Source organism: Ochlerotatus camptorhynchus, unplaced genomic scaffold, assembly GCF_037179485.1.
Source record: "Ochlerotatus camptorhynchus isolate MF236.1 unplaced genomic scaffold, CSIRO-AGI_Acam_v1.1 ptg000554l, whole genome shotgun sequence".
Classification (NCBI taxonomy): Eukaryota; Metazoa; Arthropoda; class Insecta; order Diptera; family Culicidae; genus Ochlerotatus; species Ochlerotatus camptorhynchus.
The window spans coordinates 86806-104291 of record NW_027041037.1 but is presented as its reverse complement, the minus strand read 5'-3'; the positions used below and the strand labels follow the sequence as shown (position 1 = coordinate 104291).

At 41.7% G+C, this 17486-nt stretch overlaps 1 protein-coding gene across 2 annotated transcripts in view; it reads left to right on the top strand.

The window, feature by feature from the left end:
- Nucleotides 1-414: 414 nt before the first annotated feature.
- Esyt2 (extended synaptotagmin-like protein 2) overlaps nt 415-17486 on the top strand; it is a 59645-nt gene continuing 42573 nt past the window's right edge. The window contains exon 1 of one of the 2 annotated variants that reach the window (XM_065236514.1): nt 415-902. The gene's annotated coding sequence lies outside the window, so the exon portion shown is untranslated. The remainder of the gene's footprint in view (nt 903-17486) is intronic. The other variant, XM_065236519.1, reaches the window with a different exon arrangement.

Here is a 17486-nt window from a genome sequence, read left to right as displayed (position 1 = left end):
GTCTTGAGTCATAAAGGTGAAGCAAATGAAATAAAAGTTACTAATTTTTTTTATTTTTTTTTCTTATTCCTCATGCAACCACCCCATATTGTTAATCATCATCATAAGAACAACCACGAGAATCTTATATCTTTTGTAGGTACTCCAGATATAGGTCACGGTCAGCCTGAGTATAGCCATGGAAGTAGGTAAGGTACTCATTCACGAAGTCTCATGCTCTCACCGTGAAGTCTCATTTTCTCTTCTGTGCGTGTGGTCGGTCACTGTTGCGCTACTATCTTTCCGAAAGCTCAGGGCTGTTGGGTGTTGGGGTGAGAGCAACTTTATGCTGTCTCGCAGGCCGTTTGTTTGGCGTAAGTCTACCATGTAGAATGTGTTTTGGGTTCATTCGTGAGTTTGATGTTGTTCGAGAAGGACGTTGCTTTATTCTACTGCTTCGTCGTCTAGGTTTTCTGGTCCTGGCAGATAGATTTTTCTTCTGCCTAGCCCACACTGATGTTGTGTGTGGCACATTTTTCACCTGCTGGAAATTTTGCTGTGAATATGAACTGTTGTGATCTTTTTCCTCGGGGGATTAGTGTTAGCTGAACGAGAAAGTGGAAATACATTTTCAAGCATAGCAGAATAGTGCTGTGATGGAATTTATAATGAGTGAAATTCATAATTAACAGTCTCTATATGAACCCATCAATTTGCTTCCGAACGAGTGTTTGCCGCAGGGGTAATTTTGTTAGTGAAATTAAAAATTTAAAGATAATGAAAAGTTCAGTTTGTTAGTTAAGAAAATCAACGCGTTGTGAGTGGAGTTCTACGTGCTCAAAATAAAAGAAAACATTTAATCGACTTTCAAGATCATTCATCGCTTCATACCTGCAGGGTGTAATCAATTACACTTATACCAGGTAATACGATTGGATAACCCGCTATATCAATAATTTTGCTTTGACAAGTGTTTACTATCAATTATTTTTATCAACTTGATAAGTCGGCTTCTTTCACCGAAACAAATGATAAGGGGCATTACGTACACATGTGATTGCGCTTACAATGTTTGAACACACGCAGCACGACACGCGAATGACAGGTTAAAAAATACTATTTTCTGCATTTTAAGTTTTCACAGTGGAATGGATACTGTACTATATAATATATACTAGCTATTCTTGTGGTTGGCTGCCAGGCAGTGACTGTAGCGGTGCGCGGTGTGGACGTACAAATTCCATTCAAGGCTTTCAACTTTTGGCTGATTCATCAGGCAGCGTGAGGTGTGTGAGAGGTACTATCGGCTAGATCCAATGATGCGGGCACGGACTTATGAAAACATTTGATGTGCTTATTTCCGGTGTGGGACATTTGGGCACTGTAATCAGACAATCTACTGTACGGAAGGAGCTTCCAGTAGCATAAATGGCATGGGAGAAACACATCTCTTGTGGCAAATTAGTAAGTTGTCAAGGATTATGTTTATTTGTGTGGACACCAGTGACACTAGTTGTTGACCGATGTTTATGTTCTCTCTTTCGAGCCCAAAGGCGGAGGTAGCGAATGTGAAATGACATGCTTTTAAAGCCTGAGCTGGCGCTAGTAGTTCTGCATCGCTTTAAGATTAAATTAGGAGAAATGGCTCTAATGATGGTCTATGGGATTTATTTTTTTTATCAAAACAATGCATCAGCCAAGCTCATCAATTTAGGACATCAATTTAAAAGTTGAACAAAAACTGATCAGATTTTTTCTCTCTCGAATATCTTTTAGATGTTACGTCCGCTCAGAGATAGTCACCAATGAAATTGCCTTCTATTTTTATTTTTATATCTTTCCACAGAGACAGAGTTTGTTAATGATATAAGCCGTATTGATAAGGAGGAGCTTCGACAAGCTAATGCAAACAGAAAATCATAGACGAAAACGCATGTTGCATAGTTGCAACGTGTTATACACATAAACAAGAAATTTTTCATCAAAATAGCCTTATAACATGTTGTAATTGCTTAGGGAGCACGCTAAATTAAGAGATAATCAACCTCTCTCCCTCTATTTCTTACATTTTTTTTCCATCATACCAATCACAACCTGAAATTTACTTCTCCTTTTACAAGGGGTTTGAACAAGAAATGCAATGTTTTGACGTTGGATAACGTCTTTCGGCAACATACGGGGGTACAAAATTGAAAACAGTCATTTTGGATGAGTTACGAAAAATTAAAAGATTTTGAACGATAATAACTCAACCGTCTCATGATAGATTTACGAGATAATGGCATCAATCGATTGGAAATATTTCTAGCAATTAGCTGAATGTTTCAAAACTATTGATTTCATTTTGTAAACTATTGAAAAACGGTTAAAAGTAAACCATTGTCTAAAGATGGTGAAAATCGATTGATTTTTTTATATTCTTATACTTTCTCCAACCGAGACATCAGATGCGAGTATCTGACACCTCTGATATTTTCTGTTCTACTATACAAGCGTCCAACAAGGTCGCCCGTTCCATCATTGTCTATCCGATCGTCGACCCAGCAGCAGAGCAGCAGAGCAGCAGTACCAGAGCAGCGGCAGCAGAGCCTGGGGGCGAAAGGGCAACTACGCCGAGTGCGTTGGTGCCAGTGCTCCGGTATACTGGGCCGCCGTCATGGAATGCCCAGCTGCTGCAGATCTCAGTCGGTCGTATTCACCGTATGCTCCGCAAGGGCAACTACGCCGAGCGCGTTGGAAAAATTGCCCTTTTCAGGGCCACAACATTATCAAGAAAGAGTTTAACGATTAATTTTCTAATGCCTTTCCGACACTTTTTTCATGACTTTCATCGTCCTCCTGATATTCATGTGATTTTGTGGTGGGATTTTTAGCTATGTGAAAGCTATGTGAAATTCACATGGTTTTCATCCATTAGATACCTATGTGGTAAATTTGTTGAGTGTATGCTTCGGCAATCAAAATAAAGTTTGCACGATGGAAGCGCACATCGTAAATTTCGTTCATTTTAGTAATAATTAAATTGCCCCTCTCCCCCTACCCTCTGGCAGTACATGAAAAGCCTTGTTGTGAGGGGAATTTTTCAAAAGGATGCCGATTAAAATAATGGGTACCATTTTCTGAGGATGAGATGAGGACGATTCGTCATCCATATGAAGCGTGTCACGATCATTCCCAAGGATTCGTGGTTAACGCGTCTTATTTCTCTGTTAATACCGGTTAAACTCAATAAGAGGATTGTGATCGACTGGTTCCTCTCAAAATATCTGTTTGGATTTCATCCGAAGTTTCGGTCGCATATATTGTGCCTTTTTGAAGGAATCTCTTGGACTCTATATGTTGGTAGAATGTTGTACTTTAGTATTTTGTGTTCACCTACTAATCAGGCTCGGTTTTATTGTTCTATGAGCCCACAGTATAGGCGTAATAATAATCTAGAAGTATCGCTTCAATACGATTAACCGGTTGGCTAAGCAAAGAAGACCGGAAGTCCCAACGGTAACGGTAAATGTTGAGCAATGAAGGAACAATACAGTTCAGAATCAGCGGTCCGAGGAAAACCTCTTTTGAAGTTACTAGTCAAATCACTCAATTTATTGAAGGCAAGCAGTTCACGTCCAAAGCGGAGAGTAAGGTACATTTACCGGGATCCAGTAAACCGATGTCACGTAGGCAGTTAATTCACTTCCAGAGGTACTAATACCTTATCAGAAATCACACCAAACTTCAAATTGGACGCACACCACGATCATTTCTGAAATCTCAACCGTAATTTGCTAATGAATTTCATTCCGCTGCATCAATGTAGGCCATAAGTCCAGGGCCACCGCAGCTCTGCAAGGTAGGGGAAATGGATCTAAGATTGGGCCCATCGCTAAAAATCTGCTATTTACCAATCTTATTTATATGAACGCGTCGTTGGGACGGTACTGATGGATATTTTAGGGCGCTATTGAAAATTTAGTCGATTGATTGGATTGAATGATAACACTGCACTGGTTAATTTCTTGGAATTCAAGACACGCCTACACTAATCAACCATCATCGAACCTACTCGATGAGGATATCAATTAACTAGGGAGAGCATGACAGAAAGATTCAACCATGTTTTTAATGGATTCATTTTATCACTCCTTGCGCACCACGAAATAAACTGTTTTGAAAACGAAACTCTTTACCATCAAATGGTCGTCCTGAAAAGGACGGATTTTGTTAAAGGGTGGGAACTTGGATCGAATTTAGGCCTTCTTTTCGGTCTTCTTGGGCAACAGGACGGCCTGGATGTTTAGCAGGACACCACCCTGAGCGATGGTCACTCCGGAAAGAAGTTTGTTCAGCTCTTCGTCGTTGCGGATGGCCAACTGCAGGTGACGTGGGATAATTCGGGTTTTATTGTTGTCACGAGCGGCATTTCCTGCCAACTCGAGAACTTCAGCGGCCAGATACTCCATCACGGCACCGAGCACGAGCACCGGCTCCAACACGCTCGGCATAGTTGCCCTTTCGGAGTAGACGGTGAATACAACCGACTGGAAACTGCAATCCAGCGCGGCTCGAACGGGACTTTGCCTTTCCCTTGACTTTGCCTCCTTTTCCACGTCCAGACACGAACAGTTCGATGCTGAAACTGTAATGATGACATTTCGACAGTTTTGACAGTTAAATGATCTTTATTTCTTGTGTTTGTGTGGTTTACATGTATGAATTTTTCAAGTGACACAGATGCGTCTTTTCAACTTTAGTATAGTGAGATTTTAATTATTATTTACAGTTTCTAGTCCTATCAGGCCTATTTTAAAGTATGACCACCTTGGTGGGATTGGTATGATTTGAATCGGAAAAAGGAGTCTACTTATAACTACTATTTACAACTACAACTAACCTACAACTACTATATACACCTAACCTACTATATACAAATTGCTTATCAAAGCATGTTCTGATAAATTACATTTTTGTGCAAATTTAGTCTTAATTTCGTTAATTTTGGAATCTATTTTGGCAATGCCTGCCTCTTCATGTAAATTTGTTATTCTAGTGTCGAAAGGACGATCAAGAACCATCCTCAGCACTCTATTCTGAGCGACCTGAATTTTGTTCCTGTGAGTCTGTGCACATGATTCCCACACCGGAGCTGCGTAGAGGATCGCAGGTGCTATGATTTGTTTGTAGACGGCCAGTTTGTTCACCCTTGAGAGGCGGGATCTGCGGCAAATCAGCAGATACAGACACCTAACCAAGACAGAACACTTGACTACTGTTTTCTCTACATGCGAACGGAAGAGGAGCTTTTCATCGAACAACATCCCGAGATAGGTTACTTCGGCGGACCACTCAACCCTTGTGCCATCCATGATTACAGTACAAGATGGAGCCGGTTTCAGTTTGGGCGATTGCCGATGTAAGAACATGATCGCTTGTGTTTTGGAGGGATTGATTTTAATTTTCCACGTGGTGGCATAATCAGCAAAGGCGTTAAGGCATCGTTGAAGTTTGTTCGTTATTTCGCGAGGCATCCTTCCTTTGACGGCTATTGCGGTATCATCTGCGAACAGGAAGAACACGCAACCGTCTCCAAGGGGAGGAATGTCGGAAGTATAAATGCTGTAAAGCAAGGGGCCCAGCAGACTGCCTTGCGGCACTCCTGCTGGGATGGAAAACGTGTCGGAAAGACAACCATTCAACGATACCTTAAACGACCTTTGCTGAAGGTAGTTACGGGTGATTTTAACCAGATGTAATGGGAAGTTAAAGTTACAAAGCTTGTACACAAGTCCGTCATGCCAAACATTGTCAAACGCCTTTTCAACGTCTAACAAGGCCATGGCTGTGGACTTGGATACAGCTTTGTTACTTCGGATGTTATTCATCACCCGTACTAGCTGATGATTGGTGGAGTGCCCCTTTCTGAATCCAAACTGTTCCGGAAGGAGAATGTTATTTTCCTCGACAAACTTGAGCAAACGATTGAGAATGAGTTTCTCGAACAATTTGCTCAGCGCTGAAAGGAGGCTGATTGGTCTGTAGCTTGAAGGCAATGTTGGATCCTTACCGGGTTTGCGGATTGGTATGATTTTTGCTACTTTCCAGATACTTGGAAAGTAGTGCAGTTCCAAACATCTGTTGAAGATAGCGGTTAGAAGAGACTGCACTTTCATGCTGAGTCTCTTCAAGATCAAGTTGAATATACCGTCAAACCCGGGAGCCTTCATGTTCTTGGTGCATTTCAGCGCTGAGCAAATTTGTTGTACTGTAATCATATCCACCGGAGGCACGACACAAGGGGAGGCATCTAGGTTTTGAACGCATTGCGCAACCTGATCTTCGAGCGGACTTTGGATATTCGAGCCAAGCAAATGCGATGAAGCGACATGCTCGCTGATCGCATTTGCTTTCTCCTGTGGGGTGATTAAAAGCCGATCGTCATCATTTTCGACTCTGAGAGGTGGAATGGGTTTGGGATGAGTTTTCAGGACCTTGGCTACCTTCCAGAATGGTCTGGAGCGGTCGTCCAGATTCTGGACAACACGCCCGAAACTTTCATTTCGGAGTGAGTCCATTCTGGAAGCAATCTGTCTGTTCAGATCAGCCATTTCACGTTTTTTGCCCAGATCTCCAGTCCTCTGAAACTGGCGTCTACGAACATTTCTCAGGCGAATCAAAAGTTGGGTGTGGGAATCAATGGCAATAAACTTACCCCTCACAGGAACTCGTTGGACGCACGCCTCGTCAGCCACGGTTATGGCTTGGTGGAGTCCCTCCAACGCTCGGTCGATGTCCTCCACGGTGTCAAGCGGCGGGTTGTCGATGATGTGCCTGTCTACCACGCGTCCAAACTGGGCCCAGTTAACGCAATGGTAGTCCTTGCGTAGGCTTGAAGCAGGAGCCACGTTGCAGCCCAGTTCAGCCACCAGCGGTTGGTGGTCGGAGCTGAGTTCGTTCAAGGCTACCGGCTTGGACAAGCCGACATTTGTCAGGAACAGGTCTATCGTCGATGGGTTGCCCGCCGGTGAGATGAATGTTGGTTCATCCGAAAACCAAACGGAATACAGCCCATGCTGTGAGTGGTCGAACAGGAGACGACCGTTCTGGTTCTGCTGGTAGTTCCGCCAGGCCTCATGGCGAGCATTCAGATCTCCTCCAACTACGAAGCGGGAACCGGTACGGGTGATGGTGGACAGGTCCTTCTTGAATTTAGCCGCTAGTCCACTGCTGGCGGCACACTGTCGAGGGCAGTAGACGGCGATGAACTGGACGTATCCAGTCGACGACTCCACCTCCACACCAAGGGCCTCGATGATAGAGGTGCGGATATGGGACAGAGTGTGGTATTTTATTCCTTTCTTGACGATGACCGCAACACCACCCCCCCTGGAGCTGGTGCGATCAAGCCGGATAGTGTTGTGGTCAGGCAACCAGAAGCTGTCGCCGGACTTTAGATGGGTCTCGGTTAGAAGGCCCACGTCGATGCTGTGCTTGCGGAGGAAGTCGGCAAGCTCAATCTTTTTTGCTCTTACAGAGCAAGCATTCCAGGTGACGATAGTTAGCGGTTTAGACGCCATACTGGATGATGAACTTACCGAGCACTTGGATCTGTTCGGGCTTATTGCGGCACTTACGAAGAGCACCGGACATGTTGACGAAAATTTCCATCAGTTCATCCGCTGAGAACAGATCGGGGTTGTTGTTTTGCGCTGTTGGTTGTCTCCAGAATCCAGGGGGGGATGGAGAGCTTTGACCAGCAGAATCACCGGAAGCTTCTTGAGAGGGGGGCGGGTTGCACCCGCGAATTCGCTTGCCTTTGCTGGGGAGCACGAAGAGGCGGAAAATCCTCCGTGTTGAATGATGGGGTTTTGTCCTTCTTGCGTCCTGGTTGATTGTTGCTTGACGCCAGCTTTCGGATGCGTTTGAAGTCCTCGCGTTTGGAGCACTGTCTGTCAGAGCCTTGATGTGCACCACCACAGTTAGCGCATTTTATCGCCACGGCTCCATCCGCAGGACAGTTGGAAGTGGCGTGTTCTTGAGCGCAGTTGCTGCAGCGTGGCTTGATGTTGCAGTTGCGGGTACCATGTCCAAAATTGAGGCACCTCTGACACTGCGTTACGTCACGATGACCGCCACGGTATGGCTCCCACCGTACGATGATGGAGTAGATCGATCGGATGGCTTGTAGCGCATTGAGCGTCACCGTCCCTTTCTGGAAGTGCACCAGGAAAAGACGGGTACGTCTTCACGTTTTCATCTCTCCTTGTCATTCGGAAGACAGCGATTGGGGCTAGCTTGTACCGGTTGATTTCGGCTTCGACCATCTTGGGGTCGAAGTTTAGTAGACCCCTGATGACTACCTTGAAGGGCTTCTCACTGGGGATGTCGTGCGTGAAGAATTCCGCCTTGGTATCCTTCAGATATTTCACGGCCACTTCGTACTCCGCTTTGGTTCGGAGCATCACTTTGGTGCCGATCCTGCCGAGCTTAAACTCAGCTGCAACGCCCAGCGATGAAAGATCGCCAATCAGCGTGTTGAGTGGGACTTGCTTCACCACCAGTGGAGGAAGCTTCATTTTTGCTGCACTCGGGCTGGCAGCAGTTTCGTTGTCGACGGCGTCGCCGAAATCACCAATGACGCTGACGTTCGTCGCGGTGGCATCGTCCCGTCCACTCGCACCATCGGACTGGCCTTGATTTTTCTTCCTCTTCTTAGACCGCTTCACCGTGGCTGAGGTGGGATTCCTTTCATCGGTGGGAAGAGTAGCGTACCTATTCGAAATATTACTCACAAAATTGAGCGTACACGTCTGTTTCCGAGTTTATTTTCAGATTTTTTTTCTTGTTTAAAGTTAAAAAAATATATTTTTTTATTCTTCCATATTGTTATTATTCGATCTTTATGATGAGTGAAAGAAAAGTACAAATGGTGATACTTATGTCTTTAATAAAATCAAATGATAAAATGACAAGGTTTTTCGCGACACAAAATTGAGCGTACATCAATTCAATTCTTATGAAAACTTATAAAAATGTTCATGAATGATCGATTTCGTACTGGATTTAGTACTTGGTGTGTCCTCCTTTGGCATCAATAACATCTTTCAGTCGGCGGGGCATCGATTCCACCAACTTTTTCGTGACTGTTGATGGAATCGAATTCCATGCTTCCATTATCTTCAACTTCAAGTCGTTTTTGTTCGTAGGATGGCTTTTCTTGACCCGTACCTTAAGTTCATACCACAGATGTTCGATCGGGTTGAGGTCCGGCGACTGAGGTGGAGAGTTCAACTGCTTTGGCACATTATACAGCAACCATTCTTTGACGATGTGAGCTGTATGCTTTGGGTCGTTATCTTGCTGGAAGTAATAATCCGATGGGAGCTTGAGTTTTTCGACAGTTGGCTTGACATGTTTCTTCAGGATGTTCATATACAACATCTTATCCATGGTTGTGTCGATAAACTCAATGTTTCCTGTTCCACTGGCCGCCATCGAACCCCAAAGCATAACGTTCCCTCCCCCATGCTTTACCGTTGGTTTCAAGTTCCGTGATTTGAACGCTGTATTTGGTCTTCTCCAGACGATTTGCTTTCCATCGGAACCAAACAGGTTTATTTTGGTCTCGTCCGTAAACAAAACCCTTTCCCAGAATTCAACAGGCTTTGAAACATACTTTTCCGCAAACGCAAGACGCTTTTTCTTGTTCACTGCCGAAATGAACGGTTTGTTACGAGCAACTCGGCCGTGTAACTTATTCTTCCGAAGGGTCCTGCGGACGGTTTCTGTGGAAATCGGTCGATTGATCATCTGTGTCACCTCTGACGTCAGTTCCGGAACGGAGATCTTTGGATTTTGATTAACTTTCCGCGTAATCAAACGTTCATCGCCTGCTGAGAGTATGCGTTTACGACCTCTTCCGGGATTATTCAGCAACTTTCCTTCATATCTCCACTTGTTTATGATCCTCTGCACCGTGGAATGAGTACGTCCAACCATTGCACCAACTTCCCGCATGGTTTTTCCTTTGCAGTACAAGCTGATGACTAATTTCCGAGTGGCAAGATCGGTTTGCTTCCTTTTGCCTTCCATTCTGCTTAAACTTATTGAAAACAAGCACTTTGGTCGTAATTTGAAAACAACCGGAACCACAGCAGAGCAAAAAACACTGTATGCTACCGAACTGTCAAAATTTACAGTAAATTCATCAAAAACCGGAAGGGTATCGGAAATGTACGCTCAATTTTGTGTCGCAGAAATGCTTGTTATTTTATGATTTCAATTTTAATAAAAACTCAAGGATAACAATTTGTACTTTTGTTTAACTTTTCGTAGAGCTTGGACAATTACTATATCGTAGGATATTTAAAAAAATAAATCAATCGAAAGTTCAACCGAAAAAATGAATTAAAAACTTTTAAACAGACTTGTACGCTCAATTTTGAGAGCAACTGTAGGTACACTCAAGCTACCCTCACTGCTGTTTTTCTTCTCCGTTTTCTCTCGGAGCCTGCTCCGGGAGCGCTGTCTTCCCATCACACGAAGCGACCGACACTACTGACGACGCGATTAAACTGCGAATGTTTGGAACAAACTAGAAACTTTTGAACAACTCGACAGAGCGAGCAAAGACCGAACTGTACTGCTTGACGTTCAAGCAGAGGGACCTGATGACATTTCGACCGTCGAGGGTGGTTTTATACCTGCGTCGAGTAGCATATTATGAATACAGGGACGGTACAATAAATACTGTGGGTAGCAAAATACTGAAAATGGGTCGGTTGTCTCTACGGGCATGAAACGAGACAGCGTTGCCAGTATTCCTGATTTATTTGATTTTCCAGATTTTCAATCGTCTTGCCAGATACTTACCCAGATATAATTCACTTATATGTTATTACGTTTATTTCAAGAATTTTTAATTATGTGCCGGATTTTCCCAGATTTTTTAAATATGTTGCTTTAGAGAATTTCCAGCCCAAAACGAAAACCGGTTGGACATGAGCGTTTCCGAATTCAGTCCAATAGAGGCGATGGGGGCAAGAAGACCATACGGGGCGAGATGGGCCACCGTTCTTTTGGGCATAATACCTATTAACTCAATCTATTTTTTTTTTACAAACTTGTTGAAAATGCTTCTAATATGCATCTCCATGAAAACCGTATAAAAATTCAATTACATGTCTAAGATAATAATGGAAATGTAACATTAGCTCAAAATCTCTAGAATATTATAAGATATGCAGTCAAGAAAACAAGCATCGCATTCACTATATTACATTTTACTGATCCGCTGGTTCTACAGCGAGCAATACACGTAACTGTTGCTAAAAGAACTTATGTTTCTATTTCACTTGATTCCTGCATGTTATTTTCTAGTGAAAACCTGTCAAAACCTTAACTTTTACTAGGGTGCTCTAGAGTCGGTGTATAATGAGTCACGCCAAGAGAAAAACAGTTGAACTCGCATCACGGTTTTCGAAAGATTCCCTTTCTTTTCACTTTGCAACAGAGGACTTCTACATCAACTTCAAATGACTTCCAGCGAGAAAAAAATATAGCGGCTTTAGTAAATCATTATATCAGTGATTTAGTCAAATTATCTTAACCAAAAATAGAAGAAATTCTCATAAGTGATCATTACCAAACGTATCCCATGACAATTTATTGCTCACTGCGTGTTTATGATCATTTCTTCGATTATATTTTATATTTTATTGCAATACAATTTCGTGGATCTTTCATAGTATCGTAATGTTTGTGTACTTTGTGCGATAGGTAGCCGGTTTGACAGTTCAATAGGTAGACTTGGCTTCACTCTTGGCGTGACTCATTATACACCGACTCTAGGGTGCTCATATTGCCCCGTATGGTTGTTGATCGGAGCAAAAACTGAAATTTTTCAAACATAATCATTTATTCAGTCTATCATTCCAAAACCACAACCAAAACGGCCCTTTTCAGGGCCACCAATAATTCGACAAAGAGTTAGTTTTGAAGACAATTTCTATCCAGAATATCACAGTTACACCTAAATTTGGGGACTATACTGGGGTGTGGGAACGCTGGAAGGAGAGATGCTGTCTGTCATCGAACTACCAACATCATTCCAAAGCTCCTCCAGGGCGACAGAGTAGAGCAAACCCAACAACATCAGCCCAACAAAACGGCCCTTTTCAGGGCCACCAAACTTTCGCAAAAGAGTTATTAAGGAATATTCCTAAAATATAATATACACAATTAAATACAACACATAACAGACGTTATCCAACGCCAACCCTGCGGTCGTATCTAGTATACAACCCTTCCAACTTTTTATTAGTGATGACTTCTAAATTTATTAGCATTTTAGATTTGATAAAGAGTCAAAAATTGTTCAGATATTGTTAATGTCTATATTAGTAACAAAATTTAATGTACGTAATTATGAAATGATGGTGGCCTGAATAAATCATAATTCTTATATTTATGCAGTGCATCAACATTATATCCAAACATAAAAATAAATTAAATAGTAATTTCCTGGATTTGAGCCCGTGTATTCGGCAAGCGATCTACGATCTATACCATGCGGGCAAATACCAATTTAAAATTCATCAAGGTGTTGTGTTTCGTCTTCAAGTCAGTCAGCTGGCACTGAAAACTCCAACAGTAGGCAGGACATCAGCTCACTTTAATATATCTCAGATGACGTGCTGGGGCTCCACGCAGAAGGTCTGGGTTTAATTCTTCAAACAGTTCCAATTGTACTACTAATGCTGATAAATCAATACACATTAATACCTGCCTTTAGAAACAACATTCATAAAAGTGCGAACTAAATATAGAATTGGTGTAGAGGAAACAAATTTTCAACTACACAATGAATCATCAGGTATGGTCCCTCACAGTTCAGGATGGTATGGTATGGTTACCTCAGGATGCCTTCGTCATCTTACCTTTCTATATCACTTTCTTTTTATCCACGAAGCACAAATTGGCTCAAAATGGATAAAATGCATCAAGGTTGTTACATTTATCACATGCTTCTTGTTTTTACTTACTCATATCCAATACTACAGAAATAAATTATGGCTCAGGATAATCGAACCAATTTTTTCCGGACTATAGAGCCACGGATAATCGATTTCGACTTATACTTGGAGAATTCTCGTGAAAACCGTGTTATTTCGAGAAATCCGTGTAAAACGGCTTTAAAAACCACGTATAAAAAAACAGAGACCCCGTAAAAAATAGTAAGAAGTTGTATCCAAGACACGACCGTAGATTTGACGTAGGATTACGAAAGGTAGTTTTGATGTCACAGAAAAAGTATAGTAAATATTAAATTGATTTCTTAACTCGTTATCAGTGAAAAATCCGATAGGTTGTAATTCGGAAGCAATTTTAGAGTTCACGCGTCACTTTTCAAATAGACCAATGTAACATATCCACCATTTTGAGTAAGTCGAAATCGAAGTTAAAGTTCGACTAATTATTATTTTAACTGTTTAGAAAAAATACATTTTGCAATACTATTTTTACTGTAGTTGTGGGATATGCGTAGACAATCCGTAGCGAATTAACCATAGCTCTTGGTTCTCCGTTTAACATGCGATGATACACACACTAGCACACCAGCACGTTCAGAGACAAACGAGGCCTTACGCCTCCTTGCATCGGGGCTTTTCGATCACAGGCAGTCCTACAGGTAAGACGTAAAGAGGCTGAATTTATAAAGAGACGACATGTCAAAATTGGAACAATCGATTGTCTGTCAAAGTCATAGGAAAAGTCATTCCAATCGAGCAGAAGACCTGTCAAATGGATAAGATGTCACCTCTTTATAAATTCAGGCTCTTTAGTAAGACGTAATTCCATTAACTCTGGTGTGTCGGGTGATTCCCGACTGCTCTCGGGCGGTTTCCGCATTGGCGATCCTGCCAGCTAAAACATTAAATGTGTAATAATTTAAGAACCAATGGATTTCATTTTGTTTTTTTTCTCACTGGAATCATGCTGGTAGGGAATCACTCAAACACCAGAACGAAAAAAATTGACAAAATGGCGTGTGTTTTAACCTTGCTGTTCAGTGTCGTAAAAGTAAAAAAGTGCCGTACTTTAAGCAGCAAGACCGAAGAGAAAATCGTTGCCTCGTAGTTTGAATATTGAACACAAAGATTGGAATGTGCAGTGAAATTATCATGAATAAGTAAACTAGTTGCGCGTTGGGATAACCGCACTAGAAATACAGCAAACTTAGCAGTGTGTGCGATCGGGATGACCACAATTTGACTGTAAATATGACGGAATACTGCGCGTTGGGATAACCGCTCTAAATAAGCTTTTGATGGCCTGGTGTGAATTCCAGATGATTACAGCATGGAAAAATTTGCAAAGCTATAAAATCGGAGCGCTCGTTGGGATAACCGCTCAAGAGGTGAAGTTATTTGAGTTGTATGTGCGATCGGGATGACCACAGCTCAATTTCAAATGTATTGGTATGAAGTTTTCCATAGGAAAGCGCGCGATGGGATAGCCGCTTCGCTAGCTTTGTGCTTGTGCGTTCCTAATGTTATGCTTGCTATGTATGTGTTACCGACCACAGCTCAACAGAACGAATTCAATACAAACACAGCAAAATGTGCGTTGGGATAATACTGATGCTTTATTTGCCATGTATGCTGTCTGTGCTTGCATGCATTCTGTATTGCATCGCTTCAATATTTAACTTTGTGCTGTTTCAACGCTGCGCTAATGCGAATATTATAGGGGAGAACAGTCTATGTTGTACCCTTGGGGTAAGGTGGCCCCGTGTGTGTCTGTTTTTTTTCTCATTGCTCTACCATTTCTGGTTTTTTTGGGATTTCATATGCCAAAATGCTGGCTCAAATACTGAACTAACAGTTTGGTACGTTACATTTGCGGATTGTTTATGAAAAGACAATGAAAAACTGACACATGTTGAATGAAAATGCAAACGTTTATAGTATCGTAAATGTGCAGATACAGATTTGACCATTTTGACTAAGGTTGTTTTTTCATATAGGGGAAATGGCTCTAATGTTGGCCTATGGATCTAAGACTGGGCCCATCGCTTAAAATCTGCTATTAATCCTGCTATTAATCAATTTTATCTAGATTAACGCGTCATTGGGACGGTACTAATGGATATTTTTGGTCACCATTGAAAATTTAGTCGATTGCTGAGTTTATGTATGGGCCCAAATTAGGGGCATTTAGGCCGACATTACATACACTTCCCCTATATTAAATTTCACTGTACTAACATACCAAGGATAAATGTCTAACGCGGGAAAGTACGTGCCAGCGCCCGAATATGAAGTGGATTCGGAAGAAAGCGATTTTGATGAACGAAGTGTTCTGTCCTGCGTATTGAAAGATCCCGGAGCGTCCGATTTTGAACAAGAGGGGGATGAATTAAGTGGTTCAGCAAGCGATTCAGATTTATCGCCCAAATATGATCAAGACGCCAACGTGGACAATGACGACGATTCTACGAGCACAACCGAAGAAAATATCAACCGGACACGACTGGACCAACAAAATGGAGATCGAGTTAGCCATGATGAACAACCAGTTGCGGAAGTCGTAACGAGCTGTACGGAAAAAATGGAGAATTTTGAGAAGTCTCGCTGCCGCTTTAGACAGCAACCAGAGGCACTAGAATGTACCCGACTCAAGCAACGCAGAACTAAGCTGGAACACCGGCTTATCTGGACAAGTATGTACGTGTATGTGAACTTGAAGCATTGGATCGAATGTGATCAAAATAATTTGGGTATTGATATATTGTATGACGTTTTTTTTTCTTTATCAAAATGTGAAGAAACTTCCAAATCGTTTTTTTTTTGTTATAGAAGAGGGAAGATGTGGGATATGCCCGTAACCCGTAGCGAATTAACCATAGCTCTTGGTACTCCGTTTAACATGCGATGATACACACACTAGCACACCAGCACGTTCAGAGACAAACTGCTCTCGGGCGGTTTCCGCAGTAGTCAATGAATAATAACGTTGAAAATTCAGTATAAACGGTAAAATCACAATTTTACTTTGAATTTAATGCTACGTTTAATGGACGTTTTGACTAGTCAGGTTGTTCATCGGACAAGTTACATTGGACGATTTTTCTCAATGACATAATTAATGAGTGTTACATTGGACGTTTTGTTTGTTAGAAGCTTGGAAGCCAGTTTAGAACAATGCTGTGGAAATTTTTCCTCGATTTTCTTGGAGATGATAGTGGTGCGTAAATGAAATAGGGGAAATGACGGCTTCGGCATGCCAGACCATTTTCGGCAACCCAAATTGAAACACTATTTTCACTGGATTTCCTTACGAAAACACTTCGCTGAATGCATGCAAACGATTCTTTATGCTTTCAGCTTCAATTTGACTATATTTTTACCACTGAGAAAAAGCAATCTAGCAAGGTTTTCTTGAAATGAAACACACGCACTACAAATTGTAGCTGATTTCGAGTTGCCGATAATAGAACAGCAGATTTACATGCAGTTCAAATGGAACGGTTGCCGAAGAAAAACTGGTTGCCGACAATACTCGCTCTCACTAGGAGAAGATTGGAGCTTTGTAAAAGCGTTTCAAAACAGTTTTTGAAAATTCTTTCAACTGAAATTGTTAGAGCAGCTGGCAGCAAAAGATTGTAAACAAACCAATACTGCATATGTGTGCGTTCCTTAGAGAAAAAGGCTAAAGAAAGAAGGTCGCTGCTTAGGTTGCCGAGAATACGTAAATTCCCCTATGTATTAGAAAAAACACATCAATCACATAATCTGAGCCTACCGGACGGTACCTTTGGCAGCTTTTAGGAGGGGCTTAAAATTTTCACCAAAAGAATAGGTACCGTCTGGCATGCTCAGTGATTGGTATCAATATTCGGTGACTGTATTAGGGAAACCACTTTTCCCATCACGGAAACGCCTCATTTTTTTATGTCAAAATTACGCATTTTCGTGAACAAAACGCACGAAATTTTCGGTTTATTCAATGGATAATAATTGATTGGAGGAATTTCTTGCTAAAAGTTTTTCAATCGCGAGATATTCGCGATCAGTCATATGTATTAATCATATCGTCCTGCCATTTTCCACAGGGAAAGCGCTGTTCTGTTGGTAGGAAGTTATAAAAATCCCCAGAAAAGTGCACAGATAAAAATTCGGAATTTTAATTTTGATGTAAACATTCATTCACGTACACTTGTATTTCATTTCACGCAACCGAGCAAACAATGTTGTTTACAAAGATGGGCTATTGTATACAATATTTGCTGCATTACATGAAATGAGTCAGAACTTTACATGATATATAATGTAAACGTATATGATATGTGACGCTCTATTTATGTGCATCATATTGAACATACATTTACACTACTTTTTTAACTGTGTGGGAATAATTCGCTTTAGGTGGATATTCAGGTCAAAAATAAGTGAACGACAACCTAAATAAATTAGTCTGGGACTTTTTCGTTCAGATTTTTCCCGAAAGTTATTTTCAAA